Genomic DNA, 16,814 nt, shown 5'->3' on the forward strand with positions numbered 1-16,814 from the left:
ATTGGACTAACAATACTTTTTTGACCATTTATTATCTTTAAACTGATCTAACTAGGCAACTACACTATTTTATTTGTCTAAAGGGACAGAAAGTGGAAAATTAAGAGCACAATATGAAACATAATTAAACTTGTTACATGCTACTGCATTAAGAAGCCAAATATACTTGCTCTGCATCATTTCTTACTCTGTGTTAATAAGTTTAAACAAAATAATCTTTAGGCCTCTTAGCCAGTGGCCTTCCTCAGTAGTTTTCTTAACCCACATACTTTGGAGGAATGGCCTGCAGTGTCTCGATGATGCTAGATTGTTTCCATTTACATGGATGGACCTGACAATACTCCAAGGGATATTCAACCATACTGACATTCTCTTATAGCCTTCCTGCAATCTGTACCTTTGAAAAATGTTATCCTGACGTTCGTTCAGCAGCTGCATTCAGCATGTTTAGACCTTCGCTTCAAATTCACCTCATACAACAGAAATACCTTGACACTTCATTCAGGAGTATTCAAATCAGCTCACCAACCACCACCAGACATAAGCAAGCTCTATTAATTTATTATGGGCTTTGAGACAATTTTTGGAAATTGAGTTAATTTGGATTTGCTATGACAAAGGGTGTGAAGATTAATGCAATCAAGATTTTTTTGGTTTCTTGTTCTTGATTATTTTTTGTGTATTTCTACAATTGTTCTTTCATGTCCAAAATGTAGTGTAATTTGTGTAGATCAGTGAAGTAAACTCTTACTTCAATGCATTTGAATTGTACATTGAAGACAGCAGAATCTAAAAAAAATGTCCAAGAGGGTGAGGACTTTTGCAAGATGCTGTAAATAAGCAACACAAACAGGAATTATAACCCTGGGAAAGGGTTCCCATTTCCACTCAATTGACCCCACCCGTGGTGATCAAGCAGGGATATCTCACTCCCAAACAAAAATGTCTACATATTTAAGAAAAAAATAACTTAGGAAGAACAGCAACCAGAGAAAGAACTACTCCATTGAGCTGGTTGACACTGCATAGTACGGCTCTGCCTGCTAACAGAAATGCACCAATACCTTGAACTAGGCCTTACTCTCATTTTATTGGTCCAAGGAAAGACTGGCCAGAGGACACCCAATTCATGGCATTCTTTACCAGGATCAAAAGGAAGTTGACTAGGCAGTTCCAAGTCCATACCTTGGGGGTCCTGGGCACAGTGGTGCCCAGAAGCAAATAGTGAGGGGCATAAATAAAGCTAGAAAGTCCAAACAAGAATTAAAAAAAAAAAAAGAAAGAAAGGAACCCAAGGTTAAAAATAAAATACACTAGACACGGATACCTCATCTTTACCAGAAGCATCAACTGCTCCTTGCTCCCAAATAGTCTAGCGTTAACAAATATAACAGGGCAAAGAGAAGATGGCAGATCCCATGAACTGTCTGCACCATAGACAGATTGTTGTCTAGTATTACCCTAAATTCCTAGCATGCATATTCACAGAAAGTTGCAGCTGGTCTGTCCATCACAGGTATTCCAGTTCTCCTTGTTTATCTTTACCTATCCATAAAGCTGTCATCTTCATGTTAAATTATAACACAGTCCTATCCAACTAACTTTCAATTGCAATTAAATAATCTGCTAGTTTTTTTAAACACAGGCCTTCCATCAGGACCCTAAAGAATGTATAGTCACATCACACTCAATCACGTCCACGGCATGGATACCTGAATGTGGAGTTCCACAAGGATCACCTCTCTCACCAACTATTTTCAACCTAATGATGATCCCTCTAGCAAAACTCCTATCAAACCATAACCTCAATCCACATATATACGCTGATGATGTGACAATATATATCCCTTTCAAACAAGACATCAAAGAAATCTCCAACGAAATCAATCAAAGCCTACACATCATGAACACATGGGCAGATACATTCCGTCTGAAATTAAATGCAGAAAAAACTCAATGCCTGGTACTCACCTCCCAATACAACACTAACGAATTCAACGCGATAAATACACCAAACCTAAACCTTCCAATCTCAGAAACGCTAAAAATCCTTGGAGTCACTATCGACCGCCACATAACACTTGAAACCCACGCAAACAACACAACTAAGAAGATGTTCTACTGCATGTGGAAACTGAAAAGGATAAGACCATTCTTCCCAAGATTCGTCTTTCGTAACCTAGTACAATCCCTCATCCTCAGCCATCTGGATTACTGCAACTCATTATACGCAGGCTGCAAAGAGCAAATACTGAGGAAACTTCAAACAGCCCAGAACACAGCAGCCAGACTCATCTTCGGAAAACCAAAATATGAAAGGGCAACACCACTACGAGAGAAACTACACTGGCTTCCACTGAAGGAACGCATCACCTTTAAGGTATGCACACTAGTCCACAAGATCATTCACGGCGAAGCCCCAGCCTACATGTCTGAGTTGATTGACCTACCACCCAGAAATGCTAGGAGATCTTCCCGAACATACCTCAACCTCCATTTCCCTACTTTCAAGGGCGTGAAATACAAGACGCTACACGCGTCAACCTTTTCTCACACGAGCACGCAGCGTTGGAACACACTGCCATGCAACTTAAGAGCGATCCACGAACAAGCATCCTTCCGCAGATTACTGAAGACCCATCTGTTTGAGACAATTTACAGAAAAAACCAAAACACATAGAGTCCACACTCACTTACATCAATGAATCACACATCCACTTATGATCTCTCATCCCCCTAATTCCACATTACTCATACATATACTTACAGAAATATGTACACCATGTGCCCCTTTGTCTTAACACTGCCCTTAAGCTTCCCATTGTCTCCTCCCAAAGTCTCAATGTTGATGTCCCATTGTGATATTCCTAATGATACTTCGATTATCTCGCATAACTTGTACAATGTAACCCATAACCAATTTGTAACAACTGTATTCTCATTATTCATATCTTATTGTAAGCCACACTGAGCCCGCAAAGAGGTGGGAAAATGTGGGATACAAATGCAAACAATAAAAATAAACTCTCCACATAAACAAAATATTTGGCATAAAATTCTCTCTGTTCAAATGGTGGAAAATACAAATTAAAGAGAAACAGAGAAATTACTTAAAGCCAAGAGGGCCCCTTAACCAATTATGGCAAAATGCATAAACATAGAACTGACTTTTATGTGGTTACTTTGGCCAGTTAAGCGCTCAAGTACTGGCACTTAACCAGTCAAGTGTTTGCCACTGGAACACTCCCAAAATAGCTGGTTTTGGGTTGGGTGTTAACCGGGCATTTTCAGCAGAACTAAGCCGTTAAATGCCACTGAAAATGAGTGGTAAGCCCTGAACAAGCGATTTAACCAGCCAGGAGCCATTTCTGGCCAGTTAAATCGATTTGAATTTTGACCCTATTATTTCCAACAGGCCTTTGGCATCCATTTGTTGGGCTCTTAGGACAGGGCTTGAGTTCTACACTTCTCATTTTTATTATTTTATGGATACCACTCTCTGCTTTTATTTTTACAGTGATTATTCCCTATCCTATTTAAATTTTGGTGCTCTTTTCCTTCCTTTGTAATGGTTTTATATGGTAAACCACTCTGACCTATTCGTCAGATAAAGTGGTATAGAAAGTTTTCAATAAACATAAACATAACAATGGTATAAATAATTATCAAGACAGTGGCGTTCCGAGGGGCGCTGACACCCGGGGTGGATCACCGATGCGCCCCGCCCCCCCGGGTGCAGCGTGAACCCCCCCCCGGCAAAGGGACACCCCCCAGGCGAAGGGACACCCCCCCGGGTGCACGCCGCTGGGGGGGGGTGCCGCACGCCGCTCAGCGTCGTTGGTTTCTATGCTCCCTCTGCCAGGGCAGAGGGAGCATGAAAACCAATGACGCTGACCGGCACGCAGCACCCCCCCAGCGGCGTGCACCCGGGCGGACCGCCCCCCCTTGGTACGCCACTGTATCAAGGTTCAATCATTTCAACCCAAACTGTCTAACTTTGTGCTACTCTTACCCTCATACTTGACCCAATTGAAATCTACATGACACTTAAAAATGATCCAGCCATGGGGTGAGAAAAATATGTAAAATCATCAAGGGCCAACCCTTCTCCATTTCCTGGAAAGAAAATTGTTTCAAATACATCCTCCCTGATGGATAGATTTTTTTTTTTATTATTTGAGGAAGGGAAGGGGAAGGGAAATGGGACTTGATGTACCGTCTTTCTGAGGTTTTTGCAACTACATTCAAAGTGGTTTACATCTTTTCAGGTCCTTATTTTGTACCAGGGGCAATAGAAGGTTAAGTGACTTGCCCAGAGTCACAAGGAGCTGCAGTGGGAATTGAACTCAGTTTCCCAGGATCAAAGGCCACTGCACTAACCACTAGGCTACTCCTAGTAGTAATAGCCAGAAGCAGGCTACGCAAATTGGAATATAGAGAACCAAGTTGTACACTAACGTCACCAAGACCCAATAGATTAGAGCAAAAGACAGAAACATCGGCAATCAAGTCAAGTAATTTGGCCATAAAAAGTTATAGCCATCAAGCAACTTGGCAACAAATCCACATTTTCCATTCCTTCAATTTTTATCAACATTCAATACCCTCAATATATTGCACTAAGGAACATTAAACCTTGACCATAACTCATTCTTCCCTTTTTTCCAGTCTAAGCTAATATAATATTGAACTATTTTGAAGGTGAGGGTAAGCTGATCAATATTTGACTTTTTGTTTTCATGGAACCAGCTTGCTATTAAACACAGTAGATCAAGTTTATGGTCCAGGAGTTCATATAAAAATTATACCATTTTGAACTTGAGAACATATTACTAAGATCTCTAAACATGGCAGTACATCATCATGGGCATAGTTACAAACTTAAATTTTATTTTGAGGCACATCAGGAACAGTAAGACCCTTATATCATGGTCGCAACATCCAGAGTCTCTACAGCACCGGGACATATGCATATATCCTGTATAGCACTGGGAATTATACCAAATGTAACATCCACCACTAGGGAGAATTTGGAGGCCCTAACAGCCCTCCCTTTTCCCTTTCTGGACATTTTTTTTTAATATTTAGTTTTCTGTGAATAGAAGCAATGGACACTGATTCTAAGGGGGTCTTTGGTGCGCTGGCGTTCTTGGCACGCGCTAAAAATAGGCACGCGTTAAATGTTAAAGACACCAATGTATTCCTGTGGGCATCTTTAGCATTGAGCGCGCGCCTATTTTTAACGCGTGCTAAAAACGCCAGCTCGCCTTAGTAAAAGACCCCCTAAGTCAAACACTGGCTATCAGGAAGAAAAAGGGAATGTCCATTTTAGATGCTGGTATATATAAAGCAGCCAGGTGATGCTTCAGGTAAGAATAGGGGGGGAAAAACATAAACTCAATTAACAGTGAAAAGAAAAAAGCAACAAGACAAAAGTAAGGAAGAGTAGTGCCACACAAACACACACATGCTCCCCCCCCCCCCCCCCCCACACACACAAAATTACAAAAGCAAAATACAAATTAAGGGGCCTATTTACTAAATAATAGTAGAGCGGTGTGGTAGCCGTGTTAGTCCACTTTTAAAGGTAATCAATAGAAATCAAACAAAATAAAACATGGAAAAGAAAATAAGATGATACCTTTTTTATTGGACATAACTTAGTACATTTCTTGATTAGCTTTCGAAGGTTGCCCTTCTTCGTCAGATCGGAAATAAGCAAATGTTGGTAGATGACAGTATATATAAGTGAAACATCAAAGCATTTCAGTGACAGTCTAACAGGATCGGGGTGGATGGGTGAGAGACAGGTAGATATGCATGGAGACAAACAGAGCATTACAACTTTATGGTTTATAATGGGCTAGAAAACCCAGATCTTTGTTAAGTCCTGTCTGGTGGAAGTCAAAATATTTGATCATTCTGACTTCAAAGGTCTTACATTCCTGTATTGTTTGCTTATTTCCAATCTGATGAAGAAGGGCAACCTTCAAAAGCTAATCAAGAAATTTATTAAGTTATATCCAATAAAAAAAGGTATCATCTTACTTTCTTTTCCATGTTTTATTTTGTTTGATTTATATTGATGATTACCTAAATAATAGTAAAATCACATTACTGCATCATTTTACCATTAAAAAGTTCCCAAAATAATCATTAAATTGTGGTATCTAAGTTCTAAAAGTTAGTATGTCCCACAACGGTGCCAGGAATATTCTCAGAGCCACCTTCATGCCTGTAAAGGGGCTAAAAGCCCCAAGTAAGCACACTCTATGTCAAAGCCTCCTATGCACAAGAAATGCTGCCTCTCTGGCAATCTCCTCTACATAAATGTCAAATTAAGCATTTCTCAAAACACAGCCATAAACATCAAAATTGGCACACATCACCCCACTCCATGCCAGACCTCTCCCTCATCCCTCACCCAATTTTCAAATGAATGACCCCGTTCAGAGGCAGTGGAAGATCCCACTTTTTGAGATATAGTTAACTTTCCAGGGGTTATTGGTGCCCTTGAAGTTTTGCATGTGACACAGCTCATTCATTACCATGCGTACCACTGTTTTTTTCACCATTGATAGTACGCAATAATGAATTTTTGTTTGTTTGTTTGAACTGAAGATATGTCAGATTGAGATCTGAATAGCTGAGAGATTCAGCAACTATGTAAAGGAAGAATACTAGTAATGATTCACTAGTATCTCATTGCGACGGGAGAAAAGCCAACACAGAACAATCAGCAATGAATTATATGAACTGTCAGCCACCTGTTCATATTTTGGATGAGAAAATGTGGTGGCAAGAGCATGGGATGAGGCTTTGGTAGACGGGATATTAGGGAATTAAGTGGACCAGAACGTCCCCTGTTTCTGGCAGGAGACCATGGAGCAGCGCAAGGTGCATATCACAGTTATTCACTTGAGCGGTAATGACCTGGTGTTGCTGAAATTAATCAATTTAATCAGCATAAAAAAGCATGTGACAACAATGGCAGCATAGCGCTGGGACCCTCTTATTGTCTGTTTCTACATCTTTCCGAAGCTGGTATGGAGTGAAGAGGAGCCCAAAGCAAGAGGGAAACAGAGGAAAGTAGGAAGAAAGTTAACAAGGAAGTAGGCAGTAGTTCTCCAAACAACTCTGGTATATGTTTAAGGGAGAGCTATTAAAATACAGAGAGCTAACATTGTATGCAAATTTATCTCATGATTATTCATTGTGGGTATCCTGAAAACCTGACTGGTTAGGTGTGTCGCGAGGACTGGGTTGAGAACCCCTGTACTAGAGGAAAGGAGGGATAAAGGGAGATATAATTCAGACATTTAAATACAGGCGAGTGGCCTAGTGGTTAGAGCACCAGTCTTGAAATCCAGAGGTGGCCAGTTCAAATCCCACTGGTGCGCCTTGTGATCTTGGGCAAGTCACTTAACCCGCCATTGCTTCAGGTACAAACTTAGATTGTGAGCCCTCCTGGGACAGAGAAATATCCAGAGTACCTGACTGTAACTCACCGTGAGCTACTACTGAAAAAGGTGTGAGCAAAATCAAAATAAATAAATCAAAGGTATTAATATAATACAAATATTTTCAAGGGATGGGAAAACAATAAAACTAGAGGGCATGAACCAGGGTGGTAGACTTACACCTTTTTCACAAAGAGGGTAGTCAACGCCTGGAACACTTTCCCAAGAAAGGTTGTAATGATGACGGAATTCAAAAAGGCATGAGATGAGCACAGAGTATCTGCAATTAGGAAAAGGATGGTATAAAAATAAACCTTTACATTACTTTACGGATGTTAATGTGTTGAGTTGTGCTTAGATGGCGACTCCAGCTGGAAAGAACTAAGGTCAGTGTTGGGAAGACTTCTACAGTCTGTGTGCCATGTATGGCAAAAGACTGACCAGGATAGGCTGGAGTGGACTTTGATGACAACTCTAGTAGTTGGGACATAAGGCCAGTGCCGGGCAGACTTCTACGATCTGAGTCCCAAAAATGGCAAAGAAAAATCAGGATCAAGTATATGTATTTTATACCACATTCATTGTTGGTTTAATCATGAACTGATAATGCATGTGACTGCTGGACAGACTGGATGGACCGTTTGGGTTTTTATCTGCCATCATCTACTATGTTACTATGAATAACATCTACTATGTTACTATGAATATATTCCACCTGAACCGATATATCACCCTCTCCTCAGGTCACTTCACTGGCTTCCGATCAGATACCGCATACAGTTCAAGCTTCTCCTTCTTACCTACAAATGCACTCAGTCTGCAGCCCCTCATTACCTCTCTACCCTCATCTCCCCTTACATTGCCACCCGAAACCTCCGCTCACAGGACAAATCCCTCCTCTCAGTACCCTTCTCCACCACCGCCAACTCCAGGCTCCGCCCTTTCTGCCTCGCCTCACCCTATGCTTGGAATAAACTTCCTGAGCCCTTACGCCAAGCCCCCTCCCTACCCATCTTCAAATCCTTGCTCAAAGCCCACCTCTTCAATGTTGCCTTCGGCACCTAACCTTTATACCTATTCAGGAAATCTAGACTGCCCCAATTTGACGGCCCCTACTTGACTGACCGTACATTTGTCCTTTAGATTGTAAGCTCCTTGAGCAGGGACTGTCCTTCTGTGTTAAATTGTACAGCGCTGCGCAACCCTAGTAGCACTTTAGAAATGTTAAGTAGTAGTAGTAGTAATATGGAAGGAAATGGCTCCTTGGAAGCAGGTGCTGAATTGGTGTGGGGATTCTGGTTATCCTTAGACTCACTATATATATTTGTTCAGAACTGTGCCCTATTTATTCCATTGTTATAATGTATTCCATGGGGCAGGGGTTCTCAGCCCAGTCCTCAGGACACACCTGGCCAGCCAGGTTTTCAGGATATCCACAATGAATATGCATATACTAACATCAACCGAGTAAATCCTTTGTCCTAGTTACATACTTTATATCCCCTTATAGTAACTCTTCACTATGTTGTCTTCACAAAATTCACTTTATTCACCAAATAAAACTTCTTCTCACAACATTAACAGGAAGAGGAATCTTGGAGAACATTCTTCTACATGGACAAGTTTGTGTGAAAAAGTTTGGGGAGGAGTTTAAGCTGCCACGAGATCAGGTCATCAAGACAGAGTGTAAAAACTCCGGGAATAAAGGGATTGTATTATTATTATTTGTTATATATGGAGTTGATTTTAGGTGTGAATGGGAGGACTGCATGATTATTTATTTATTTAATTATTTATTGCATTTGTATCCCACATTTTCCCACCTATTTGCAGGCTCAATGTGGCTTGCATAATACCGTGATGGCGATCGCCAATTCCGGTATGAAAAATACAGAGTGGTATTGCGTTAAAGTTCAAGAGTGACAGAGTAAATTAGGTAGTCAAGGAGGAAGAGTTAAGTTTTGTCCAGTTCTGGTATAAGTTTCGTTGTGTTGCAGTGTTCAGGTGTTTAAGCTGGATCGTTATGGTATTCCTTGTTGAACAAGTTGGGTTTTAATGATTTCTGGAAGTTTGTTAGATCGTGCATTGTTTTCAAGACTTTTGGTAGTGCATTCCATAGTTGCGTGCTTATGTAGGAGAAGCTGGATGCTTAGGTTGATTTATATTTTAGTCCTTTGCAGCTTGGGCAGTGGAGATTTAGGTATGTGCGTGTTGACCTTTTTGTGTTTCTGGTTGGTATGTCTATGAGGTCTGCCATGTATACTGGGGCCTCACCGTGAATAATTTTATGAACCAGGGTGCAGATTTTGAACGCAATTAAGATTGTGATAAGAAGTTTTTATATATTTAGTGAACTGATTAATAAAGTGAATTTTGTAAAGATAACAGTGAAGAGTTACTATAACGCAATGCATATGCATGAGATAAAATTGAATGTGCTACCTGCATTCTATGCAAATCTATACATATTCATTGTGGCTAGGTATGTCCCAAGGACTGGGTTCAGAACCCCTGCTATATGGTAATATTTTACTTTAGAGAAAGTTACACACAGGAGCCAACTTTGCAAAATGATTGGGGGTTCGAAACCCAAAGAATATTATCCCATCCCTGGACACAATCAAAGAGTTTGCACAATATTGGGGGTGCTGAAGCACCCACAGATCTGGCTCCTATGAACTGATCCAAGTGGATTAGTGAAAGGGTAAGAGGAGATGGGGGACGGGGGTGGACGAGAACAGAAAAATGGTGGAGTAGTACAGCATGCCTCTGTTATGCCCATTCAGGGGCAGTGGAACACCTTTCTGGTTGTGGAGGAGGGGAAAATGACCAATCTTTGCTCTCATTCTCCAATGGGCCGATGCCCAAAAAGTAGCGCCAGTGGTAAAAGGGGTCAGCGCCAGACTTACGCACACATTATACAGCACTGAATGCTCAGAGGGCTTGAGAACTGGTACTGTGTACACCAAAGATAGCCACAAATAGCATTATAATGTATGTAAATGGATGCTAATGAGGTTAGGAACTATTCCTTTCTAATGCTCAGACGACAGCGCTGCAATGCCCAGAAGCAAAAGATGGTCTATAATGCCGAAACTTACCGCCAGCTCACAGGTCACATAAAAAGTTTTGAAGACAGGATTTATTGGCAAAATCTCACACTGAACTGCGGGTTTCGTCTTATTTCACAAGCCAAAGAAACAGGGGCATAGCCAGACACCCAATTTTGGGTAGGCCTGAGCCTAACGTGGGTGGGCACAAGAATCCCATCCAGCATCTCTCCCTCCACTCCCTCCCCTAGGTGACCAATAATTTCTCAATTCCACCCTCCCCTCCTCCCCTTCATACCTTTTCAACTCTTCAGTGCTTCACTGGCAACAAACAGTGACTCATATCCAGAGCTCAAACCAGTCCAGAGTCTACCCTCTGACCGCCATTGTGGACACTGGAAGTCACATTAGAGGGAAGGCTCTGGGCTGGCAAGAGCAGCAGGTATGAGTAGCTGTTCACGAAGCACTGAAAGATTGAACAGGTACAGAGAGGTTGGGGGGTTGAGTTGACAGATGTCAACATGCCTGCGGGGGAGGGGAGGGAGAGATGCCGGGAGTCTTCCGCTGGCAAGGCTTGAGGAGCCTCGCCAGCCACATCAGAGTTGTGCCACTTATGGGTTGGCCTGTGCCCACCAGACCTACCTGTGGCTATGCCATTGCAAAGGAAATCTGTGAAAGTCTAATGTGCAGATAGTGAGAAACAAACATGTGTACGTGTCCGATCAAAACTGAAAGTGAATGCACACATTGGCGCCTGTTTTTCTGCACTTAAATATGAGCCTTTCAAAAATTTAAGTGTGAACAATTTTTGAAAAGCTCATATTTAAAGGTGCAGAAGAACAGCGCTGATGTGTGCTTGCACTTCTGGTTTTGTCTGAACTACTTAACATTTCTAAAGCGCTATTAGGGTTACGCAGCGCTGTACAATTTAACATAGAGGGACAGTCCCTGCACAAAGAGCTTATAATCTAAGAGACAAGTAAACTGTCAGTCCAATAGGGGCGGTCAAATTGGGGCAGTCTGGATTTAGTGAATGGTAAGAGTTAGGTGCCGAATGCAGCATTGAAGAGGTGGGTTTTAAGCAAAGACTTGAAGATGGGCAGGGAGGGGGCTTGGCGTAAGGGCTCAGGAAGGTTGTTCCAAGCATAGGGTGAGGTGAGGCAGAATGAGCGGAGGCTGGAGTTGGCGGTGGTGGAGAAGGGTACAGAGAGGAGGGATTTGTCCTGTGAACGGAGGTTACGGGCGGGAACGTAAGGGGAGATGAGGGTAGAAAGGTAGTGAGGGGCAGCAGACTGAGTGCATTTGTAGGTAAGAAGGAGAAGCTTGAACTGAATTGGAAGCCAGTGAAGTGACCTGAGGAGAGGGGTGATATGAGTATATCGGTTCTGGCGGAATATGAGACGTGCAGCAGAGTTCTGAACAGATTGAACATTCCGCACTTACTGCAAAACTTTTGTGCGCGTGTGCCAGACATGTTCCTCCTCTTGCTTGCAGTTTAACACTCAATTTTTGCACACATAATTTGCATCTCATTTGCTTTGCACATTTGTCAGCTCTTTTTCAGCACTGTTGTCACACTATGGGATTTAGCACAGGAGCTTTGAACATCTGCCCCTAGCTGCTAAAGCTGTGTGGGCAAAAGTTTGGTGGGGCATGGCCCCTGAGGCCCACCCCATGCCACTGCCTATGCCCATTATTTACTTGTTGTGTTTATTTTCTTAAAATGTATTCCCGGTATACATTGGAACTATAGAAATGATAGTAGTAGTAGTAACTAAAGATGTAATTACACTGTGCCGCCTTTCACTGCAATTTAAGCATTTTCACATCACTTTACATGCGGAGCTGTCGATCGTCTACTGTAGCACGAACAGCAGCATGCATTTCCTACAGCAAAGGCTCCTTTCTGCGATCTTCACATCCCACCTAGATAAAAGATCATTTCTCATGTGCCTGTCATCAGCTGTTGTTGCCCAGGCCCTTCCTCCTCCCCAAGCAATGAAAACCAGTTTGAGCATTTACTATTAACACGTACACTAAAGTCTCATTCATTTCATCCCAATGCAGTGAAAGGTTTTTGACTTAATACAGTTCTTTTTAAATGCTGCATGCGATTGAACAGATGGCCAGAATAGGACTTACCTGGTTTTGGCTGGCCCTGGTTAATAAGCACAGCAGCGGCAGCCGAAGAGATCAGCCTTCACTCCATCAGTTCCCACCTCCGGTTCCACCATCTTCCTCCTCCCCCAGCCTGACTGTGCACAGAGCCACACCTCCCATCACTGACATCAGGAGCAAGTTGCCTGCCTCTCCTGCACACACAGCCACTGAAAATCCGGCTCCCTCCTGTCGTCCACCCTCTGCACTCACTGCCTGCCTCTCTCCTGCACACACAACCACTGAAAGAAATGGCTGGGCTCCTTCCTCACTTCAGCCACTGAAATAGCTGGCTGCCGTCCTTCCTCTCTTCCACCCTCTGCCTGCCTCTCCTGCATACACAGCCACTGAAAGAGCCGGCACTTTCCTCCCTCCCCTCCCCCTGCACTCAGTATTTCCTTCGTACACAAAATGTGAGGACTTCTGGATCAGCACTTATATCGCCTCACAAAGGGCTGGTGCAAGAGCATTAGGCACCCTAGGTAAACCTTCAACCTTGTGCGCCCCCCCCCCCCCCCATTAAATTGTAGGCCCCTTGGCTCCCCAGCAACCATCATCACTCCACCACCACCCTTCCCAGAATAATCTGGGTAAATCTATTTGAAAACTGCCCACTCTCTCCCTACTGGTAAAATGCCTCCTGTTTCTTTGAGTTTGGGTAGGTAGCTGTCAGGGACCAGGCTATTTCTTTGACTCTGTTTAACTGTTAGGACTTTGCTTTAACTGCAGTAGCTGGCTGCTGCCCTACACAACTGCCTAGTCCTACTTAACTCTCTACTCTAGTATGAAGAAATTCTCCCCCTCCCTTCCTCTCAGTTACACATAAAGGTCTGTACATTTTACCATAAATTGTATAGTGCTGCCTGGCAAACACAGAACTGTACACACAGGCAGACAGACAGTTCCTGTTCCTGGAGTTCACACTTTGTCCAAAACATACTGTGATGCACCACCCAACTATAAACATGGGCTGAGTGACCATAGACTTCTCTTTTCCCACTTCAGCATAGTTCAAATAAGATCACCCAACAAAATAGTAAATCCGTGAACCCTTTACAGTAAGCAAAATAGCAGCCACACTTTCCGTGGCATCCTCAACTGCCATTTTGGAATTGGGAATGGCATGAGCAGGAGCGACTTGCTCCTTGGTCATGACATTCATTGCCAATTTCAAAATGGCCATGACCTCCTGTGGCAGCCTTGTGAGTCTGCTGCGGGAAGTTGCGGCTGCCATTTTCATAATGCAGCTAGTGGAGGCAGGAGCAACTCAGGATTCTCCTGTCGCGAGGAGGCCACTAGAACACCAGGGCTTTTAGAAGTAGGCCTGGGGAGGGCAGAGTCAGTGGATTTCCTGGGTGGAAGAATGGGCTTTCTGTTGGGGGGAGGTGGCTCGGCAGGGAGATGGACTTACGGCAATGGGGTTGGAGCTATGGTTTCAGTTTCCACCAAAAATGCACACGCATTTTCAGCCTAAACCCAAACCCAGATTTCAGGTTGGTTTCAGGGCCGAATCCAAAACCGAAACTCTGCCTGCCTCTAGGGGGAAGGGTAGAGAGAGAGATGAGGCAATGCTAGATGGGTGGGAGAGAGGGACAATGATGAATGGTGCAGGGGGAAGAGAGAGGAGGGCATTACTGCACACCAGAGGGAGATAGAAAGATGGGCAATGCTGGATGGGGAGAGTAGAGAAGAGAGACAGGGGAGATACTGGATTGTGGTGGGATGAGAGAGGAGATGCTGGATGGCAGGGTGAAGAAAGGAGATACTGGATGGCAAGGAAGAGGGTGGGAAGAGAAGAGTGAAAGGCAGGGAATAAGAGGAAGGAGAATGGATGGACCAGGATGAGGGAATGAGATGGAAAGCTGTAGGTAGATGCAGTATAAAAGGGAGATTAAAGACTGGTTACGAATAATGAATGAAATCTGAATGAATAGAGAGGCAAAAATAAATGGAAGAAAGATGAAAGGAACAGATCAGCCATTGCTGAGAGAGAGAAAAAATTACAAATGGAGAGTAGACCCTTGGAAAGAGTTAAAAGAAGACATGAAAGCAGTAACCAGAGACTGATACCACACAGTTAGAAAACTTAGATGGCCAGACAGACAAAAGTAAGAAACGTTTTTATTTTTAATTTAAGAAGTAATATAGTAGCCATAGAAACATAAAAAAATGAAGGCATATAAAGACCACGTGGCCTATAAAGACCAGTCTGCCCATCCATGCCATCTGCTATCCCTTCCTCTCCCCTACAGATCCTACATACTTATCCCAAGCTTCTTGAATTCAGTTACAGTTTTCATCTCCACCACATCCACTAGGAGATGGTTCCACAAATTCACCACCCTTTCCGTGAAGAAGTATTTTCTCAGGTTACTTCTGAGTCTGTCCCCTTTCACCTTCATCCTATGCCCCCTCGTTCCAGAGCTTCCTTTCAATGGAAAGATTTGCCTGCTTTGTGTTTATGCAATGGGGATATTTAAACATCTCTATCATATCTTCCCTCTCCTACCTTTCTTCCAAAGTATACATATTGAAATCTTTAAGTCTGTCCCCATATGCATTATGATGAAGACCACTGACCCAGTGTCTCTCTTTCTTTCTCTCTCTCTCCATTCCCTCCACTAATTCCCTTTGGTCTAGCATCATCTCTCATCATCTTTTCTTCCCCAGGTCTTGATCTCTTCCCTCTGTCTCAAACAACTCCCCTTCCCCCTCCCTATGCAGGTCCCAGCATCTTTCCCCCTTTCCTCTCCTCTAGCAGGTCCAGTACTGTATCCCTCTTCCTCTGCCCCCCCAAGGGTCCATCATCTCTGTAACTCCTCCTCTTCCTCTTCCCCCCTCAGGCCCTGGCATTTCTCCCCTGCATGTCCCAGGAATCTCTCTAACCTACCCCCCACCCCCACCCCCAGGGCCCTTGAAATCCACAGCAGGCGACTGGCAAACGCAGCAAGGTCAACAGACTGCCTTCAGCCAGCACCATCAAATCCTTTCCACTTCTGAGTCCTTCCTCTCTGATGTCACTTCTATGGGCAGGATGAAGCAGCGGAAAGGTCCTGGTAGCGATGGTTGGAGGCAGTCTTTATCTCGCTGCCTCTACCAGCTGCAGATTGAGGGCCTCGGGGAGTGGGGAGGGGAGTGTGGAGGATACTGGACCTGTGAGGGGGGGAGAGAGAGGAGAAGAAATGCTGAGACCTTCGGACGTGCAACAGCAGAACAGCAGGCAGCTATGGGCATTTTTCCGGACTCATTCAATGGTAGCTACTCCCCTGAATAATACGTTTATGAATGAGCATTGCGACTAGGTAAGCACATGCTTTGAAGTGGCTTAATAGAGCTAGAGAGCTTCTATGCTTATTCTTTATTCTATCTGCCATACTGCCTAAATGCACAGAACTAAGCAGTTTATAGTCCAGTCCCAGGAGGAAGATTTTAGGCCAGTCCTGAATTTCTGACAATCCTATCAGGTGCATTATGGGACATGTAGCAAGGATTTAAGTAGGTAAAATCAGGGACTACAAATGTTGTACTAAACTGATACGTAAGTTAAAAAAACAGGACTAGCCAACAGTCTGCTTCCTGCCAGCTCTGGAGCAATGTGCTGAGAACCAGAGAAGTTCAGAAAAGGCATTTTTGACCTTCCGTTGCCAGAGATGCAAAGGGTGGACTATCCCAGAGAATGAGATTTATAAGCTATGTGTCTGAGGTATAAATGTACAACATTATGTGTCAAAAAGATTAATAAATGGAAGGAGCAAAAGATATTTAGCTTTATTTGCTTCTGAAAAGATACAGAGTGAAGGCAGTATTAGGATTGCCTAGGTAATTTAAATTAGCTAATAGCTGGGTAAATTCCCCGAGCTAGGAATGTTTCTTCACTTATTTGGACCTGTGGTTTTCTCCACTCCAGATTTTAAAAGAGAAGCTCTGCTTATTTGAGGCTGTCCAGTCCACTCCCTACCAGACACACCCACACAGGCATTCACTCACTCTTCACACATATGCTCTTCTTCTCTTCAGTCTCACACACATACACATTGTCACTTTTCAGACATACATATACACTCTCTGGTGCTGTGATACGTCTACTGCTCATGTGTTTACTCAGTGTTCCCCCTCCCTCTCTATCCTCATGTAAAGTTATAGCATT

At 43.3% G+C, this 16,814-nt stretch overlaps 1 protein-coding gene across 1 annotated transcript in view; it reads right to left on the reverse strand.

Moving 5' to 3' along the window:
• Positions 1–12,714, reverse strand: part of APBA1 (amyloid beta precursor protein binding family A member 1) — a 294,305-nt gene extending 281,591 nt beyond the window's left edge. The window contains exon 1 of the mRNA XM_030193850.1: positions 12,653–12,714. The gene's annotated coding sequence lies outside the window, so the exon portion shown is untranslated. The remainder of the gene's footprint in view (positions 1–12,652) is intronic.
• Positions 12,715–16,814: the final 4,100 nt, after the last annotated feature.

This window comes from Microcaecilia unicolor, chromosome 2 (assembly GCF_901765095.1).
Source record: "Microcaecilia unicolor chromosome 2, aMicUni1.1, whole genome shotgun sequence".
Classification (NCBI taxonomy): Eukaryota; Metazoa; Chordata; class Amphibia; order Gymnophiona; family Siphonopidae; genus Microcaecilia; species Microcaecilia unicolor.